The sequence below is a fragment of the Lissotriton helveticus genome, chromosome 9 (genome assembly GCF_964261635.1).
Source record: "Lissotriton helveticus chromosome 9, aLisHel1.1, whole genome shotgun sequence".
NCBI lineage: Eukaryota > Metazoa > Chordata > Amphibia > Caudata > Salamandridae > Lissotriton > Lissotriton helveticus.
Window position 1 is genome coordinate 187,818,006 of NC_136070.1, and position 20,427 is coordinate 187,838,432.

Below are 20,427 nucleotides of genomic sequence, written 5' to 3' on the forward strand. Positions count from 1 at the left end.
CCAGAATTTAGCCTGATTATATGGACTTAACCAAGTGTGTCCATAAATCCATTCAGCTTTAAGATATTTGGCTTTAGCTGATCGCAGTTACCCATGGTGCATATTCCTTAAAACTCTTAAACTTTGTTGCATAACCATATTATTTTTGTTATATTCTCTAGTTGCTGATCTTAGCGACCTGCTGTTTTTTTGTATGTCGGGCGTATTCCGTATATAAGCTTTTGGCAGTGCCTAGCTGTGTGTTGTGAAGTGTTATGTGCTTTTCCTTTTAAAGTCTAATACAAGGATTCTATGGTTTTGTCCTCGGATGACTGTAAACTTATCCCTAAAGCAGAATCGCCCATGCTGTTTGTCAAGGAAGTAGATATGTCCAGTGGTTGAATCTTCTTAGACCAGAATTGTGTTTGAACTGTCACTGATTTTTTTCACTGTATATAAACTAAAGTGAAAGTAGAGAACATTTTTGAACTACTTCCCTGTAAAAAGGAGAAAGAACAAATTGCAGACACTAACGAAACAGCACTGACTGAGAGCTGCTTACATGCCCAGTCCTTGAACCAAAGAATAGTTATTTAGGTTCACTTAAAACTACTAAAGTCATAATGTATTATTGGAGCTTTAAAAAAACTCACATTGATTTAAAAAGAGCCTCTCAACCGAACCAGCATTAAGCTGCGATCTTCTTTGCCCATGCAGCTGCTGCACGTGGAGTTCGTGTGTTTTTATTTTGTAAAAGAATGCATTGTGTAGCCCTTCGTTTCGTTTTGTGGGCTGGGTTTGTTTCGGTCTGCGTTCTACGCGCTCTGGAGTTTGCTTCCCCGGCCAGCCCTGCTCGCACCGCCCGCCTGCAGTGTGCACCGTGGTAGTTGGTGAGTGAGGTGGGCGGGAGCTGGATTCTCTTCATTCACAGCCCAGACGAGGCGCTGGCACGCACCGAGACTGGATGCCCGCTGCAGCCCGGGACTTATGCATCCTTTTTCGTGCGCCCTGGCACTGACCCTCCGCAGTGACATCCACAGGAGAACCCCTGGGGCTGGACATGGTCTTTGGAGCGTGGTTTAAAGGCAGGAGCGCATGTTTTTCCTCGGATCCTGGGAAACGGGAGCTTCGGGATTGCAACAGTTGCTGCGGGAGCTTGAAACAAAGTGAAGACCCGCAACATCCGTGGAGCCAGCGGGTGAGTGATCGGTGCTGGTGGGGTTGGGTCGGATGCTTTGCACCCCTCCAGCGATCAGCAGCGCCCGCGGCCAGGGGACCGTTCCCCTCTCCACCGTAAAGTGTCATGTTGGGATTGGTGGACCGGGCATCCGAGTCAGGGGTGCTTAGCATGCATGCCAACCCCCCATGAGCGGGGGGAGAGTCGCTCTGTCGCTCCTAAGTGTGCTGCACTTTTTTTGGTATTTTACTTTCTCTGCCTTAAACAAACTCTCTCTTACCCGGCAAGTGGACGGGTGCATAAAACACCCTCATACTTTTATTGCAAGCTCTCCCCTTCGGGTGTTCCCAAGTTGGCATGTGTGTGCATGCCCGAGGGAGCGGGGCCCCGCTGGCACCGGCACTGTCACTCCACATCACGGAGGGGAATGTGCTCTCCCCCCCGCGGGGGAGCGCTGGCCCCGAGGAATATGCGAACTATGCGGAGGCGACACGGCCACAGCGTGCGGCCTCGCGAGCAGGGCACGGCCACGCCGGCCAGTTGTCACCGAAAAGGAATGCGCCCCTACTCGCCGCTCGGGGCTATGAATCCGTAGGCAGTGAAATAGCCCGTTCTCTCCGGCCACCCCCTTCCTTAGCTGAGGAGTGCTACAGCCCCATATACCTTTCGATTTCATTTGAATATTTTTTTTTCTGGAGCAGGATGTGACTGTAACCGCCTCGCAGAGCCGCAGTGTAGCATATTTAACGCCCTTCTGCTCCCGCAGGGCGGTGCGTGAATGTGGGACCCGGGCCTGTCGCTAGTTTTGTGTATTTTTGTTACTTTTGTTTAAAAGAAAACAATCTTTGTCTGCATTTTAATTGGGGTGAAAGTATTTCCGTCTTCCTGGCCAAAACGCTTCTCGTATAACTTTTCGGCGTAAGAAGTAGAAGAAGGGGAAGAGATGTATCAGCGTAGGTCCATAGTTGCTGTGGCAAAGTTCCAGTTGCAAATGGTTTACATTGGACCTTGCAGAATAGGGGTGTTTAGATATTTGGCTACTTAAGGTCACACGAAAATCGGCTGATTTTCTACTGTGTTAAAAATACACGTAACTAATTAACAACAAAAACTCAAAGGTATAGAGTCCAGTAGATGTTTCTTCATATCAGATTATTAGTTGTAAAAACGTGTATAGGTGAAATTTTGGATCGATTCACACTTTCTTTTGTAAACGAATAGCAGTGGTGTATTTGTTGTGAAAACACACACATATACAGAAGACACACTTTCTGACTGGTCTGTTCGGATTTTCTCCTGAGGCCACTTACCCAGCTGTGTTTATCCATCAACAATTGTGTTTATTTTATGGGTTTTTTTCCCTCTTCTTATTGGCACTTAACGATTATAGCGGCACGAGGCTGCGCGACTGACTGCGAGTGCTGTATAAAACACACTCTAAATGTGATTGATCTGTTCGTCAGGCCATGGGTCGCTCAGCAGCACTCACACTGCTGTCTTGCCAGCCCCCTCATTACTAATCAGGGTTACCTAACTAGAGTGCAGCAGGTGCAGTGGCACCGGGGACCATGGGTTTTAGGAGCCCACTGAAACCTAATTATGGTTGTTTTACTAGCAATCCAGCGGACGGAGCCCATTTCCCTTACTTGCACCAAGGTCCGTCATGTCTTGTTACGTCACTTTACTACTGTGTTATTTATCTGCTTGTTACGTCACTTTACTACTGTGTTATTTATCTGCTTTGTCCACGTGCTGACGGAGACTGTCAACGCCGTGGTCTGGAGGTTAACGCATTGCACCTTGTGTAGTTGGGCCAACCCCTCCCAGATATCCTGATACCTAGGTAGGCTGACAGACGGGCCCAGGAGCGGCGTGTGGCCGGCTTGTCATGTACTGATTATGAATGCTGCTGCGGCTGTAGCGCCCTGCTCAGCGGGACTGGAACCGGACACCCTGCGAGGTGAGGGCAGGGGGGGCTCGAGTCGTGGGTACGCGCAGGTACACGGCGTCCCCCCACTCATTTCACGGGGTGGACGCCTTCCCCTATGCCAAGAAGCTGGGCCCGACAGAAATAAGCTGAACGTGTGTCCCGGTGTAATTATCAGACACCGGGACACGCTCAGCACGTGACGTCATGAGGTCATTTGCATATTGTCAGTCCCCCAACTTCTTTTAATAGGACTTGTGCCCTAGAGGGGAGCCCGGCTTCTCCGCAGTCCAGTGAGAGCGCTGCCTCAGGAATTCACATTCCCTGTATCTGGGCTGAGGGGTGTTATAGGCCCTGTGTGTCCCCTTTGGCACAGAGGCCTGCCCTGCGTGTCCTCTTGAAGGGTCTGAGTAGTAGTGGAGTGGCCTGTGCCTCACACAGGCCGATAGCCATAGAGACACATCTGGAAACCTGGCAGGCCTCTGCCCTCTGAAGGGCAAGCGTTCCAGCAGAGTATCCAGAGACAGCATAAAGGCTTCACCTCTGAGGACCGGTGGACTAAAAGGGAAATATGGAGCCACGTTAACTGGCTTTTCAAGGCACCTCGAGCGTGGCAACAACATTGGTACTGCCCAAGAGTCAGGCTCTTTTTCATCATTTGGGCTATGCCTTCACCTAAAAGCCATATTGCTGTCCGTATTCCTCTACACGCTGCACATTAGTTACACCTTTGACGTGGCAGTTGACCAGAGCCTGTCTGAAACATAATCTAATAAACCCGTCTGAGCCTCCGAGAGGCGCAGCCCCGCCGGTGCGCAGAGTACCCCCGGGGCATTAGTGCAAACTGCTGTCAGCCTGGAGCTCCGCCGGTGCAGCATAAACACAGCACTCTCGCAGCGTCTAATTGAGCGGACCCACGTGCTGCAAACGCAATTCAGGGCACTTCCCGGTGATTGGCCTGGTGCGGTGTTGTGGTCCGTGTCTAGAACACATCCTCTGTCTTTGGTAAACCGCATCTGTGTGAGCGATTGAGTTTGCCAATGCTTATTCTTTATTGCTGTCATTTCCATTAACTTTTCGGCCCTGCTCCTTCTTTCAGTCGCATCGTTTCTAGTAGTAATCGTTGCATCATCAGCTGCTTTGCGTGCAGGGACGTGACCTGTGATTGATTCGCTTCCTCCCCCTTGCCTCGGCGCTGCCTTTGTCCCCAGACTGCATAAGGTGTGCGCAGCGTCATAACGCTCAGGGTGTCGTCTGCTGCACGCATGTGCGGAGTGTGGGTGGAAGTGTGTCACCCCGGAGTCACACCTGCGTCTGCAGCCGGCGCATCCCTCAACTTTACTCACAGTCTGTCGTTAGCTGCCTACGTTTCCTCTACACTGTTTGAGCTGCTGCTCGAAGACGGTTACAGGAAAAGCTATTTCTGTGCTTTTCTCTCTTTTTTTTCGTCTTGAGAAAGTGCTTCATTTTTAAAGAATGCTAGCCATTTCCTTCCCGTGGTTTTAGAGCAGGGATGTTTTTATAGGATCTGAATGTCCCCACGAACAGTTTGCCTTCAGACTCAATCGAACTTTTGTACACATGCCACCGGATAAAACCAATTAAAGCACTCTCTGTACTTTACCCCTGTAATGACATACCCCTTGCCAACTTTGTGTTAGACAGTTTCATCCTGGGTGCTACAGATCGGCGTTTTTGTTAAAATATTTGGAAGGCTGAGTAAAGTTTGTTTTTCCGTCTGTAATTTTAAGGGACGAAAGATGCACTGGAGTGCGGGGGAGGGGAGGGAGGAATATTTCTGTGAAGAATCTTAGACACTTTCTCGAATCTGGATTGTTCGGTCCATCACCTAATCATAAAAGCAAAGCAGAAGTCAAAGTAAATGAAGTGCTGGGCTAGTAGTGCATTACAATCTAAGTGTTGGATTGTGGCATCTTTTATTCTAGATTGTGGAATGTCATAGTTTTTTTAGTATAAGCTGCACAGGATCAGTAATTCATTCATCCTACGATGTGATCCTAGAATTGTCATTTTCATCATTCTCAGAGAGATGTTCTAATGCCACTAGCTACTTAGTCACCCTGCTGCTGGGTTTCAGAGATACCCCAGACATATGCACACTTGTTCACCTGATGAGACCGCTCCACTTGGCTCGATGTCAGGTGGTAAACCACCCCTTTCTCTTCATTTGCATTGGCATCACAAAGCTGTGCCTACTATGGTAGAACAACTTACACTGGGTGAAATAACCTACCTTTGTCTTGATGCCAATGACCTCACTTTGGGCTTGGCACATGGTGACTCACCCTGCCTTTCCTTGTCACAAGGTCGCATTGCTCTCCCTTTCTTATCAGCAGGTGATGTAACTTTCCTTCCTGCCCTCTCACTTGTTAACATCACTTATATTTTGACTTTTTGCTAGATGACATCACACACCTTTGCCTTGTCTTTGCAGTATCGGTCTCAGCCATTTTATTATAGGTTTGAAAATGACCTCTCAGTGCCTACAGTTACTTTTGTATTGTTGCAAGGCTAGGGCTAATGCTTCAAAAATACACCTTTTAGCTTTTGGCATCCTTATTCTCACTGTCCAGATGCTGCCAATACCTACGCAGACCACACATGGCCAAATTACCTCAGAGTCTGTATGTTACACCTCCCCCACCCCTGGTATCTACATTGTATCCCGGCTTCTGCGATATGCCTGGATTGGCTGAGATGCTATGCAATGGTATCGTATTTTAATGTCCTATGTTTTTGCTAAGCGAAACAAAGAATCAATGTAAAATAGCCTGAAGGTGCCCTGCAGGACTATATTCCTGAAGTTTCCTGCATTTGAAATCACCACCTCTTCATCAGGGCTTGAAATTAATGCAGTAAAGTGAGCTGTGAAGACATATGGTGGCATTATTGTGGTTAAAGGATACTTTATTGGAGTACGGAGTGGCACTTGATCATATAAAGTGTCTTTTGAGGATTTTAGATATACAGGATGCCACTTTTGGGATATAGGGCACTTTGGGTCTCTGTTTTGACCCATATGGTGACACTTTTGGAGACATCAGTGGCACTTAAAGGATATTTGATTGCACGTTTAGGAAAATGTAAACACTTTTAGAGCCTACGAATGCTTTTGGGGCATATGAAAGCTTTTATGATACATGCTGGACGCAGCTGAAGGTGTTGAAGTGTACTAGTAACATCCATGTGGTTACAGGCCCCACAGTGTGCGCCACTTACACATACCTTATAAGAGTCACTGGAATGGCACTTGGGCTCTCTGAAATGCTTACATAAATGTTTATCAGTTAAGACTTGGCATTACAAAATCAACTGATTTTAGTCGAATAAACACTGTTTTTGTTGCTTGCGTGTTTCCAAGACTCTGTCAAATGTAGTATTTGTGTTGCTGTGTTATTTGTCATTTATAGCGTACTTCGTCCACTGGTGTCTGTTACTTTTCTTTCCGTGTCTGGTTGGTTGCAGACTGGAGCATGCAATGTGATAGAAGATTTCACGTGAACTATTTTTTATATTTAGTAAATGTCTATCTTTGTGCATAGTACATATAGTGGATTATATTTCATGAGACACTTCAAATTTAGGAAGATAGGGGAGCTGTGGAATTGTCCTGAATCACATAATTTGAGTGTGAGAGCTGGAGTTTGGACCCATGTCTAAAGTGTAAAACTAAGATTTTAGACAACTTTTTTTCCCGATTGTTACTCCAGAAATGTATGGAATCTGGAAGGGTTTATTAGACCAAATAGAGGAGTTAGAAGTTCCAATCACTCAGCAGCTTTTCGCATGAGGAAATAAACTCATGCATTGCAAGTTGAGCTCACAGCATTTTCTTAGAGCGCTCGTGCTGGTAGCGAAAACGTTTGTGTTAAGGACTTCTATACAATTTAAAACGTATACGTATGAACTTAAATCTTGCATTAGTGGCAGATCATTCTTTTACACAGACTGTGCTACTGTAAATTGTTCTGTAGGGGGTTGGGCCTACTAGTCCAGTGGACAACATAAACCCTTGTTGTCCTTGACCCCAAACAATGTTAGAATTGTCACCAAATAGATGTAGAACGTATAGTTAAAGCAGCATCAAAGTCTGGCACCAGTCTTAAACCACAAGTTCTGGAAAAAACGTGAAGAATTTGCACACATCTGTCATAAAAGAAATATTAAAGGTTATTTTCTTGTGCAGATTATCAGTGTTAGTGCCACTCTGACCAGAAAATCCACTGAAGTCTGGTCAAACTTTAGAGACACTACCCACTCTGAACTTAGAAACACCACTGCTCAGATAAACACCTCCAGCCATTTCCTTGACTCAGTACCTGCTTAGCTAAAAATATGTGAAATGTCCTTGCGCCCCACTTGTCTAACATTATAAACCTCTCCCTACAACAAGGCATTTTCCTTGACTGTCTAAAACTAGGGAAAGTCTCTCCCCTATTCAGAAAAAATCAAATCAGATTACCTAGACAATCTCAACAATTGCAGCCTGGTCTCTGGACTTCAATATTTGGCGAAAATCCTCAAGAGCTGCACCAATTCACACATTAAACAATTTTGAAGGACAACCATCTTTTTGATAAGTTACACTGAGGCTATCACGAAGGTCAAGACACTGAGACCACACTTATACAAATAACTGATGTGCTTAGAATCATGGGCAACAGAGATTCATGTCTGCTTATCCTTCTTGAACTCTCAGCCAAGTTAGATACTGTCAATCACGGTATGCTCGTCCACACCTTTATCAAAGTGTATGGGGTCTTGACTCAAAGGTCCTTGAAGGGTTTAAGTCATACTGGGAGAGCAGCTCACAGCTGATTAAAGTAGAAGATGCATTCCTAAACCTCATAAAAGTCCCCCAAGATGTGCCCCAAGGCTTTCTACTGGCTCCTGCACTGTTCAACACCTGCTTGGAACTGCTGAGCGATTTCCATAAGAACTCCAATATACACTATCATCAATCTGTAGACTAACCACTGCACTAACAGCTATACCTGAGAGACTCCTCTAGAAGGCACTACGAAGTGTCCATACTTGTTGAGAAAATACAAGACTGGATGACAACCCATCCTCTTAAACTAACACCCCAAAAGACTCACAGGAATATTAAGAAAGGTAACTTACACTTGCGAGTAATTTACACATGAACATTTACTCTTACAGTTTTGAGTAATTTTACTACTTTTGGCTATTCATAAAATCTGAGTTTAAAATTACTCATAAGTGTAGGCTAAAACGCCCCCGTTCCCAAAAACAGGGACGGGGGGCTGCCAAATTTACGATTGTAAGTCAAGTATCTAAAATATTTAAAACACATCAATACATATAGTTTCATGTTAAAAAAAATTCTTTGATTAAAAGTATTTTAAGAATCATTTTTAATGCAAAAATTAATATACCATAATATTTTAATAGAATATCATTACATTGGTTAATTCTATTCATCACTCCTAATTGGTAATACATAACTTTTTTTGAACTTTAGTTAGGAATTTAGTTTTCAATGTAAACTTCACAAAAATAAGTTAATATATATTGTAGTTAAATATTTTATTAAAAATTAGGTTACTCGCGCTCTAGCATTTTTTTGTTCTGTATATATAATAAATATATATTGTTAATGTAAACTAGTATTTAGCAAAATATTTTTATTTTCCCATAAGCTTTACCATATGGGGATGTGTTTCCTGACTCATAGAGTCTCCCTGTGGTAAAGTATAGGGAAAAGTAAAAACGTTTATTTAGCTAAAAATATATTGTTATGTTATTAAAAAATGTAAGTGGTATATACTTAGGTTAAATGTGGAACAACATAAAAACATGTACCTCTACTATCAACTGAATTTTGAATTAAATCTTTAATGAATTTAAATATATTCATTTAAATAAAAATATTTCTTGAAGTTCAAATGTAAACATAAATTCCCACCTAAGGTAATATAATATTTTTTTGTCATGCATCAATAATTATGAAAAGTGACATAGAATTAATTCAAAGTAAACAAACACTGTTTGTATTAATAATTAATGTTACAGTAAGTTTTAAATTTAAAAAAGGTTTTCACAGTATTTTATAATTACATAATACAGTTTATTCTAATATTTGGATTTAAAAAAAATTAGATTATTTATATTTGTAACCACTAAATAATTTAATGTAACCTTATTTCCTAAAGGTTTCTATTTTAAGTCCATATCCCTTTTATTTCCTATGGTAGGGTGTTGCAGTACCGGTTGTTGGCCATGCACGCTGTTGTGTTTACTCCAGCTCTGAAATAGAGTAATTTACTAATGTTTTGGGTCCCTTTTTTGACTCTAGCAACTAATAAGCGCAGTTGTGCATAACAGTGGGATTACTCTTTTGTGGGTGTGTGCATATCTCACCCTAAACTCCTTACTAACCCTCCTCAACCCCTCCTTACTGATCCCTAAGCCCCTCCCATTTAGCAGTAAGTATGCCCCCTTTCCATCCTCTCCCCTGGTCCGTCCCACATTTGCTACCAAGCAGTGAACTTACATGTGTGGATATTGCCCCATGGAGAAGAAAGGATAGAGAGATGGAGATTTGCACTCATAGGTTTGTGAATAGTTTTTGTAGCACTTTAATAGCACTTCCGTGGAACTACTCAAAATATTACAACTTGCCGTTTGAGTTCCTTCTTCTTTCACTTAGCCTATCTCTGACTTAAGTCGAAGAATGGTTAGCCTCAACCAATGTCCTAGACAGCTAAGCCTCCATTTCCCAAACAGCCAAATCTCTAGGCTTCACTCTGGACAGAAAACAAGTTTTCCCAAACAGCATCCGGGCGATAACCAGATCCGCCAACTACCAACTCAAACTCATTTGTGGCATCAAACCCTCCCTACCAACCAAAGAAACTCATTTAAGGCATCAAACCCTCCCTACCAACCAAAGAAACTCATTTGGGGTCTCAAAACCTCTATACTAACCCAATCTAAAAATGTAATTCAGGCTATTCTATCTAGATTGGATTATGGGAATGCCATTCTAGCCTGGATTCACAAACTCTCATTTCCCCCATTAAAAGCCTCAATACACGCTCCTGTTCGCCTGTCCTCTGGTGCAAATCGATCTCAGCGCCCCGCCCCGTTTCTCACCTGCCTAGGTTAGCTGACGGTTCAAGGAGGACCCATAATAAAATTGGCTGCTTAGTGCGCAGAATGATCCATTCCGACGAGGCACATTATCTAGCCAAACAAAATGAAACATTGCGGCACTGCTTGCTAGTTAAGAAGTACATACTTACTAATAATCGAAACCCCAATGTTCAGGGGAATACACAGACCTTGAACCATTCATTTTCTGGATGGGTCTTAGAATTTGGAACACAATCCTCCTTGAAATTTGGACTCTAAATTCCTTATCTGTGTTAAAAACAACCCAGCCTCCAGCTCTCTAAGCTCCTAACTAACCACACTACTGTTGAAATGGGCTTAAAGGTCTAACAACCTGGATATACAGGTTTACGTATGTGATCTAGCCTCACCGCACACCTGGCTGCGCAACGGTTGATTACACCTTCTTGATATAACCAAGAATGCACACCATTTAATACCTTGGAGGTTGTGATATGACCACAGTTCTGATGACTTCTCATGCTATAGACTGCTTGTGCTTTTATAATTTCTTGCATGCTATTGTGCGCTGTGCTACGCAAAGTACTCTGATGCCTAGTTGCGCTAGGTAAAAATATTACAGAAATAAACGTCCTGAGCTTTGTGCGATAGGAATGCCACACCACTGCGGGGTGTGCTTAAAATGGCAAGAGTGCGATATTAGACTCTGACCTGTAATTCTTTTGTGTAAGTGAGCGAAATTTACACGGTAACTGCACAAGTTAGACTGTTTAGTGTGAGGAAGTGGGCACCACTGCTGGCTTTGGAGTAACTGTTCTTTAGATGCAAGGGAAGCTTACACGGCTGCTGCACATGCTGTGTCTGGGCGGTGGGGCGTGTGTATGTATGAGAGACAGACTTGCAGTACTGACACGTGCCTTATACCTTTGCTTTGTATTAAGGGCATTTGTACTCTTGCTTTCAATGCTGTATCTGTGCTTTAGTGAAGCATGGCAGCAGCCGTTTTACTATACAAAAGTCAAACATTTAGCTGTATCAATGCTTGTTTTTTTATGTAAGCAAATGAGAGATAACTATCAGGCCCAGACAACTGGAACTAAACACTACTTATACAGGGGCTGTTAGCGTTTTAAATACTGAGGTTATTGAAAACATAAGAGCAAGCCGAAAAACAATAGACTGACTGTATTTTGTGATGGCACACCTCGTGGGGTCAATTTAAATGCTGCCTTTCTACCAGGGGCTGTTTCATGAGTGCCTGATCGATGCACAATCTCTTAGCCGGAGAGGCTTATGGAGGAGCTCAGCTTTGATACTTTTAACTGCTAATGTTTAAGTCTGGCTTTGCAGTGCAGTTGTCTTGAATGCCTAGTGTTACACTTTCTTTCAGCTGTACACAGACTGGGTTGTGGCTCCGCCCAGAGGACTATTCCATTTCACTTCACGCGGTTGGTTGTTTGGTGTATCATTCCACCTGCTAGGAAATGTTTCTATTGGAATGCCTGATTGTTGGACAGGCCACATGAAGGGCTCGCTCCCTCCCCGCAGGACAGGGCCCGGGCCACCGTCAGCACCATTGCCCGGCCCAGCCGCCATCTTGGACACGGCACCACGCGGCCGCGCGGCCTCAGCCCGACCCCAACCCTGGGCCTGGCCAGGCCCCGACATCCCGGCACCACCCTCCACCCAGGAGGTGAACGGACCACTTGGCAGGTCAATGGGAGTAAGAAGTGTCGATGGCTCTCCCCCGCCAGGTGCCGAGCACCCCCAGCCTCCTCGGGCGCTGGCTCCACCCCCCTGCTGGGTGTCTGGACTCCCTCATCCCAGACCTCCCGACCTCCAAGAGCGAGGGTCCGGACATCAAAGGGCGCCAGACCTATAACTAAGGCCGCCCCAGGACAGGAAGGCAGTTGTATCCTGGAGTCGAGAGACACCGAGAAGAACTCATCCTTGACGGACTGCTGGCGCTGCCACAGCCCTGCCTTGTGAACTATTGTCCTGCCTGCTGGCGCTGCCGCGGCCCTCTGCAACCTTCATCCTCGTGGGACCTGCTGGCGCTGCCGCGGCCCTCTGCAACCTTCATCCTCGTGGGACCTGCTGGCGCTGCCGCGGCCCTCTGCAACCTTCGTCCTCGTTGGGACCTGCTGGCGCTGCCGCGGCCCGTAGTAACCTCCATCCTCGTGGGACCTGCTGGCGCTGCCGCGGCCCGTTGCAACCTGCATTCTCGTGGGACCTGCTGGCGCTGCCGCGGCCCGTTGTAACCTTCATCCTCGTTGGGACCTGCTGGCGCTGCCGCGGCCCGTTGCCACCTACGACCTCTTCGGGACCTGCCGGCGCTGCCGCGGTCTGACCCATCCGAACACCGAGCTCGAGGATTGTGAGCTATCACCGTTACACCTCCGTACCCGTGGGTACCAAGACTGTCCCGCTACCCCCTTCCCTTACTAGAGACTAGAATTGAGAGGATCATCGTGTCCTGATCGCCCTGTATCGTACCACTCTACTACCAGAAGTGCCTATAAAAGGTGTTACCCTGATCTTTGTGTGGTGTCCATCTGTGGGGGGGAAGTTACCTGTCTGTGCGATCACTGTGCTCGGCCGACCCTCCAGGTCCCCGTCTAACATTGGTGGCTAGCGGCGGGATCCGAACCAACGCGTACCGTACAGACAGTAACTCACCCTACGACTAAAACCACAATGACGACCAAAGAGAGCGGATCGGCGGAGAAGTTCCAGATGGAAAAGCTGGAGGAATACAACCACCGAGAGCTCAAACAATTTTGCATGGACTTAGGCATTGCTACCACCGGGCTAAGCACAAAAGAAGACTTCAAAAACGCCCTAGAGGCCTGGACAGAGACAAATACCGCAACCCCCCGGGACCCCGCAGCCCCGGAAGTCAACACCACCCGGACGGAGGAACGGAGAACAGGCCCGTCCCGTGAGGAGATCCAAGAGCGGGAAAAAAATAGATTACACGAGTTAGACTTGGCACGACTCAGATTAGACGGAGAATTAAAACTGGCGGAACAAAAAATAAACTTAGAACACTTACGGCTCAGAGAAGAGCGAGAGGAAAAACAGAGACAGAGAGACCTCGAAGAAAAAAGACTGGCATACGAGCACGAGTGCAAACTAGCGGAGATAGAAATACGCAAACTGAACAAAAACCTAGGGGTGCCCGAGCAACCGCACTCCCCGGGTCCTACCGAGCAGAAGGTCCACATCCCCAAGGATGTGGTCCGAGAATATCACCGGAACGACGACATACAGCAGTGGTTCAAGGCCTATGAGATTGCCATGACCGCCCACCGGGTCGCTCGAAGTGACTGGGGAGCCGGCCTATGGGGGAGATTCGTCAACGAGGGTCGTGATGCCCTGCTGCAGCTTCCGGACCATCAAATGACGTCCTATGACCACATGAAGGCCGCCCTCCTCAGTCGATATGGACTTACACCCGAAATGTACCGCCAGAGGTTCCGCAACTGCACCCGGATCCCAGGTACGACGTGGTTGGAATACGTGAACTATTTCAGCCGAGCCTTCGAGGGGTGGATCAAGGGTAACAACGTAACCACTTACGAACAACTCTTCAATCTCGTTGTGTGGGAGCACCTCTCCAACAACTGCTTCGTCGAGCTCCGGCAGCACCTCCTCGACAGTAAATTGACTGAACCCCGGCAGCTCGCCACCGAGGCTGACCGGTGGGAGAGCACCCGAGTGGCCCGGAGTGGGCCGAATGAGCAGAACAGAACCAACCAAGGTCATCATCGTCCCCGAGGAGGAGGAGGAGGCCCGGGCCGGGGCAGAGACGCCGTCCCGGCCGCACCCACTAACGCCACCCTGGCCCCGGTAGGCCGGGGAAACCCCCCGATGCGCCCGGGGTTCCGAGCTAACGTGACGTGTCATCGATGCCAGCGAGTCGGCCACTATGCCAGTGACCCGACCTGCCCGAAGAACCAGGTCCCCGGGCCCCGCCAGATGGCGGCCGCCGCCCTGGGAGAAGAACAAGTCTCCGAAGACACGGAGACCTATGAGTCGGAGCAGTTCGAGTGGGAACCCGCCGCCATGACCCTGGCATGCCTAGGAGGAAGAGACATGGTCCCGCGGACTCCCCTGCCCGCCAACACTCGGAAGTACAGCCAATGGGTGAGCATCAATGGGCGCAAGGCCGAGGCCCTGCGTGACACCGGGGCCAGTGTGACGGCCGTCCGCTGTCACCTGGTGACCCCAGAACAAATCCTACCAAACGTACTTTGCCCCGTCCGATCGGCAGATAACTCGAAGAGCCTGTGTCGGATGGCCTGCGTCCCCTTCGAATGGGGAGGAGTGTCCGGCATGCTGAAAGTAACTGTCCGTGACGATGCCCCCGTAGACTGCCTCCTGGGGAACGATCTCGAGAGCTCCCCGTGGGCCGCTGTGGAAAGAAGAGAGCATCTGGGGATGTTGGGTCTCCCGGACTGGGCGTGCGTAACCACCCGGTCCATGGCCACCCGCACCATCCCTAGACCAGAAGAACCAGAATGGGCAGCACCTCCGCCCTCGATCACTCCAGAAGACGACTTCCTCCAGACCGACCACCCGGACCCCGCCCCAGAGGGGTCCCCACAGCCCCCCGAGCTTCCCGACCTGGCTCAGTGGCGTCAAGAAGGGGGGCCCACCCAGGAACAATTCCGGCAGGCGCAAAAGACCTGCCCCTCCCTCGAGGGATTGCGACAGCAAGCGCTCACCCAGAGCCAAGGAGACACCACCGGGGCCCACTGGGTTTATTGGGACAATGATCTCTTGTACAGCGAACAGAAAATCGCAGAACTGGGGGCCGGGCGAGTGCTGGTGGTGCCCCTCCACTTCAGAGACTTCCTGTTGAACCTAGCCCATGATGTCCCCCTGGCCGGGCACCTGGGCCAAGACAAGACCTACCACCGCCTGGTGACTCACTTTTTTTGGCCCAAAATGAGAAATGACGTCTCCAACCATTGCCGGTCCTGCCCGACCTGCCAGGCCAGCGGGAAGAGCGGCCGCAAACTCAAGGCACCCCTACAACCATTCCCCGTGGTGACCACCCCGTTCGAAAGGGTGGGAATAGACATTGTGGGGCCCCTGGACCCCCGAACAGCACAGGGGCATCGCTTCATCCTGGTCCTGGTGGACCACGCTACCCGATATCCTGAGGCGGTCCCCCTTCGTACGATAACAGCCCCAGTAGTGGGTCGAGCCTTGATGGGGATCTTCTCTCGAGTGGGCTTCCCCCGGGAAGTCGTCAGCGACAGGGGTACGAACTTTATTTCAAAGTATATGAAATCCCTCTGGCAGCAGTGCGGAGTCACTTACCGCTTCACCACCCCCTATCACCCCCAGGGGAACGGACTAGTCGAGCGGTTCAACCGCACCCTCAAGGGGATGATCATGGGGCTGGAAGAACCCCTACGCCGCCAGTGGGACGTGCTACTACCGTGCCTCCTCTTCGCCTACCGAGAAGTCCCCCAGAAGTCCCTCGGCTTCAGCCCCTTCGAACTCCTGTACGGACACCCCGTTCGCGGGCCTCTCAGCCTAGTGAAGGAGGAATGGGAAATGGCCCCCCTAAAGACCCCTCCGGACGTCTACAAATACCTCCTGACCCTCCGCAATCAGACCCGGAAATTCAGGGAGATCGCTAAAGCCAATCTGGAGGCCAGTCAAGAGGACATGAAGAAGTGGTACGACCAACATGCCTCCTCCATCGAGTTTGAACCGGGTCAGCAGGTATGGGTGATGTCCCCCATCGAACCGTGTGCCTTGCTAGACAAATGGACGGGGCCCTTCAAGGTGATCGAGCGCAGGAGTCCCGTCACCTATCTCATCGACCTGGAGTCCCCCCGGAACCCCCTCCGGGTCCTCCACGCCAACAGGCTCAAACCCCACTTCATGCGCTCAGAACTCAGCCTGCTGATGGCGACCGACAGTGGCACAGAAGGAGACTCCGAGCCCCTCCCGGACCTACTGAGGACCCGTGAAAGAGATGGCTCGGTGGACGGGGTCCGACTCTCCGAGGCCCTGACCCCAGAGCAGCGTCAAGATTGCCGGGCCCTCCTGCTGCCGTTCGCAAACCTGTTCTCCCTCGCACCCGGAGTCACCTCCTGGTGCCTGCACGACGTGGACACGGGGGACAGTCCTCCTGTCCGACACCGGGCGTACCGGGTACCGGATCGGGTACGTACATGCATCCAAGAAGAAGTCTCCAAGATGCTCGCCCTCGGGGTCATCGAGCCTTCGGACAGTCCCTGGGCCAGCCCGGTCGTCCTGGTCCCCAGGGCCGCGGCACCGGGCACCACGCCGGAGCTCCGATTCTGCATCGACTATCGGGGGCTGAACGCGGTCACCCGAACCGACGCTCACCCTATCCCCCGAGCAGATGAACTAGTCGACCGCATGGGGGCAGCCCGCTACCTGAGCATCTTTGACCTGACAGCGGGCTACTGGCAGATCGGCCTCACCCCCAGGGCCCAAGAACGTTCCGCTTTCTCCACCCCGGACGGACACTACCATTTCAGAGTGATGCCCTTCGGCATGAAGAACGCTCCAGCCACCTTTCAAAGACTGGTGAACCAGGTATTGGCGGGCCTCGAAGAATTCAGCGCCGCCTACCTGGACGACATCGCGGTATACAGCCGCCACTGGGCCGACCACCTCCACCACCTCAGAGCGGTCCTGCAGGCCCTCCAACAGGCCGGCCTCACCATAAAGGCCAGCAAGTGCCAAATCGGCCAGGGGTCCGTGACCTACCTCGGACACCAAGTGGGGAGCGGTCTGGTGGCCCCCCTCCAACTCAAGGTAGCTGCCATCCAGTCCTGGCAACCCCCCGAAACACAAACAGAGGTCCGAGCCTTCCTGGGGCTCACCGGATACTACCGGCGGTTTGTGAGGGACTATGGCAGCATTGTGGGGCCCCTCACGGAACTCACGTCTAAGAACAACCCAAAACGAGTCAACTGGACTCCCGACTGTCACGCGGCCTTCGAGACGCTGAAGGCCGCCATGTGCACCGCTCCGGTGCTCCAGGCCCCCGACTACAGCCGCGAGTTCATTGTGCAGACCGATGCCTCCGACCATGGTATTGGGGCCGTCCTCTCCCAACTGAACCCCGAAGGAGTGGACCAACCCGTGGCCTTCATCAGCAGACGCCTACTGCCCCGAGAACAGCGCTGGAGCACCATTGAGCGAGAGGCCTTCGCAGTGGTATGGGCCCTCAAGAAGCTCCGGCCGTACCTCTTCGGAACCCATTTCCGGGTACAGACCGATCATCGGCCCCTGCAATGGCTCATGCAGATGCGGGGGGAGAACCCCAAACTATTGCGATGGTCCATCTCCCTGCAGGGGATGGACTTCACTGTGGAGCATCGTCCTGGCCAAGACCACGCCAACGCGGATGGCCTGTCCCGCTTTTTCCGCCTCGACGAGGAAAGTCCCCAAGAAGATGGGTGACTCTCCCCGCCTTCAGCTGGGGGGGACGCATGTTGGACAGGCCACATGAAGGGCTCGCTCCCTCCCCGCAGGACAGGGCCCGGGCCACCGTCAGCACCATTGCCCGGCCCAGCCGCCATCTTGGACACGGCACCACGCGGCCGCGCGGCCTCAGCCCGCCCCCAACCCTGGGCCTGGCCAGGCCCCGACATCCCGGCACCACCCTCCACCCAGGAGGTGAACGGACCACTTGGCAGGTCAATGGGAGTAAGAAGTGTCGATGGCTCTCCCCCGCCAGGTGCCGAGCACCCCCAGCCTCCTCGGGCGCTGGCTCCACCCCCCTGCTGGGTGTCTGGACTCCCTCATCCCAGACCTCCCGACCTCCAAGAGCGAGGGTCCGGACATCAAAGGGCGCCAGACCTATAACTAAGGCCGCCCCAGGACAGGAAGGCAGTTGTATCCTGGAGTCGAGAGACACCGAGAAGAACTCATCCTTGACGGACTGCTGGCGCTGCCACAGCCCTGCCTTGTGAACTATTGTCCTGCCTGCTGGCGCTGCCGCGGCCCTCTGCAACCTTCATCCTCGTGGGACCTGCTGGCGCTGCCGCGGCCCTCTGCAACCTTCATCCTCGTGGGACCTGCTGGCGCTGCCGCGGCCCTCTGCAACCTTCGTCCTCGTTGGGACCTGCTGGCGCTGCCACGGCCCGTAGTAACCTCCATCCTCGTGGGACCTGCTGGCGCTGCCGCGGCCCGTTGCAACCTGCATTCTCGTGGGACCTGCTGGCGCTGCCGCGGCCCGTTGTAACCTTCATCCTCGTTGGGACCTGCTGGCGCTGCCGCGGCCCGTTGCCACCTACGACCTCTTCGGGACCTGCCGGCGCTGCCGCGGTCTGACCCATCCGAACACCGAGCTCGAGGATTGTGAGCTATCACCGTTACACCTCCGTACCCATGGGTACCAAGACTGTCCCGCTACCCCCTTCCCTTACTAGAGACTAGAATTGAGAGGATCATCGTGTCCTGATCGCCTTGTATCGTACCACTCTACTACCAGAAGTGCCTATAAAAGGTGTTACCCTGATCTTTGTGTGGTGTCCATCTGTGGGGGGGAAGTTACCTGTCTGTGCGATCACTGTGCTCGGCCGACACTCCAGGTCCCCGTCTAACACTGATGGACTAATTAAAATCTTGAAAAAGTGGTGAAAGGTTGTTTCTTTTTCACACTGTGAAGTTTACCTCTTATGACAGGAGCTGATAAGCCCTCTTACCATAAAATGAGATTGCTATAATGTAATTAATGGAGAGGTAATAAACAGACTGACCCACGGGCCGCATCCAGTGGGACTATTTCTCCTCTCTCTCTCTCTCTCGTGTATACATCTGTAAAATAGAGCTACATGACCCAAACGAGCCTGGGCAGAAACCCTGGAATGAGCGATCCATTAAAAGTGTATGTTATATGTCTTATATGTATGTGTACGTGTAAGTAAAAAACAATAAAAATGTACTGAAATTAAAAAACATTGTCTCCCATGTTGCTCTTGGTTTCCCATCTTACTCTTGCTTTATGAGCACTATAGCTCCACTGTATCTCTTTTGGGATTTCCAAAACCTGTATTCTAAAATGTCATAATTATACTTGATGAAGGCAGCCGTATGTATGGTTACGTGTTTAGTAAATGGGAGCCATTATGATAGTGTAGTGAGTTAAACCGTTATTGCAGGTATTACTGTGTGACCTAAAGATCTCAAGTTCAAATCTGGCAATGTCAACTCAAGCTTTCACTACTTAAGAAAATAAATGCAATATTTTATGATTCTATCCTAGTAACACCTATTCTGTATAGACCATAAATGACGAAAAAACGCCTTAGTGCTTGATATTCATGAAATGTCTTTACTTCTTAACACCCAGCAGCAAACCTTGCATCTCGTTTCCTTACTAACCTGCTAGGGTTTTGCGGGGCAGGATAGTTTCTGAACTAGTAGGGTGAATGGGCCAGGTGGGACGGATACGAAGTTGATTAGTGTGTGGACTCACGATTAGCCTTCTGATCCAAGGATGGAGGGCACAGTCAGGTGTCTTCTAATGTCACGTTCACACCAACAATAATGCAGAATCCGTTAGGACTTGCCAAGGTTTGGATGGGCATGTTGTGCACAAATGTAGATAGGTAGTGACGGTCTACTCAAATGGAAATCTAATACGGGAGCAGTAGGTGAAATCCAAATGAGGAGCAGAGCCAATGTTATGGAAGGGGGCATCTGGAGGTGGCATATTGAACTTAAAAAGATCAAATATTGCCAGGATTCCTGGTTCCAGTGGCAAATGTGAAAATATAAATCATTGTATACAATATTTCAAAAAGCCCATGAATCAAAAAGAGTGGCAAGAGGCAGGCCAAATCTGATGTCTACAGTCCTTATTTAAGATTTTTTACTGAGGACTTTCTAACAAAGAGTGTAGGGGAAATTACTCTTCTGCAGCAGTGGAGGAAGCTTTCTGTATTCAGTGGTGGACCTTGGTTGCTGGACCCCTGTACAATCACTAAGGCTGCACCCACTGCCATCAAGGGGGCCCACCTCAGGTAAGGGGAGAAAGAACCTTGAGATTCAGCCATATTGGTGTAGCATGGTGATATTACCAAAATACGTGGTTACTTAAAATGTACGCTAAAGTAAGAGTACATTTCCAGTATCTCCAAGACAAAGACTCCATTCCCAGTCTGCCTAATTCCCCACATTGTTTCCAAGTGGCATTTTGGCACAATATGAAAGACCAAAA

At 49.7% G+C, this 20,427-nt stretch overlaps 1 protein-coding gene across 3 annotated transcripts in view; it reads left to right on the top strand.

Annotated features, from left to right (window-relative positions):
- FRMD6 (FERM domain containing 6) overlaps positions 1-20,427 on the top strand; it is a 263,580-nt gene that overhangs the window by 54,092 nt on the left and 189,061 nt on the right. For 2 of the 3 annotated variants that reach the window (XM_078659738.1, XM_078659740.1), the window contains exon 1: positions 853-1,177. The exons of the other annotated variant lie outside the window; for it this stretch is intronic. The gene's annotated coding sequence lies outside the window, so the exon portion shown is untranslated. Of the gene's footprint in view, positions 1-852; positions 1,178-20,427 lie in introns of those variants that run through there. 3 annotated transcript variants of the gene reach the window in all.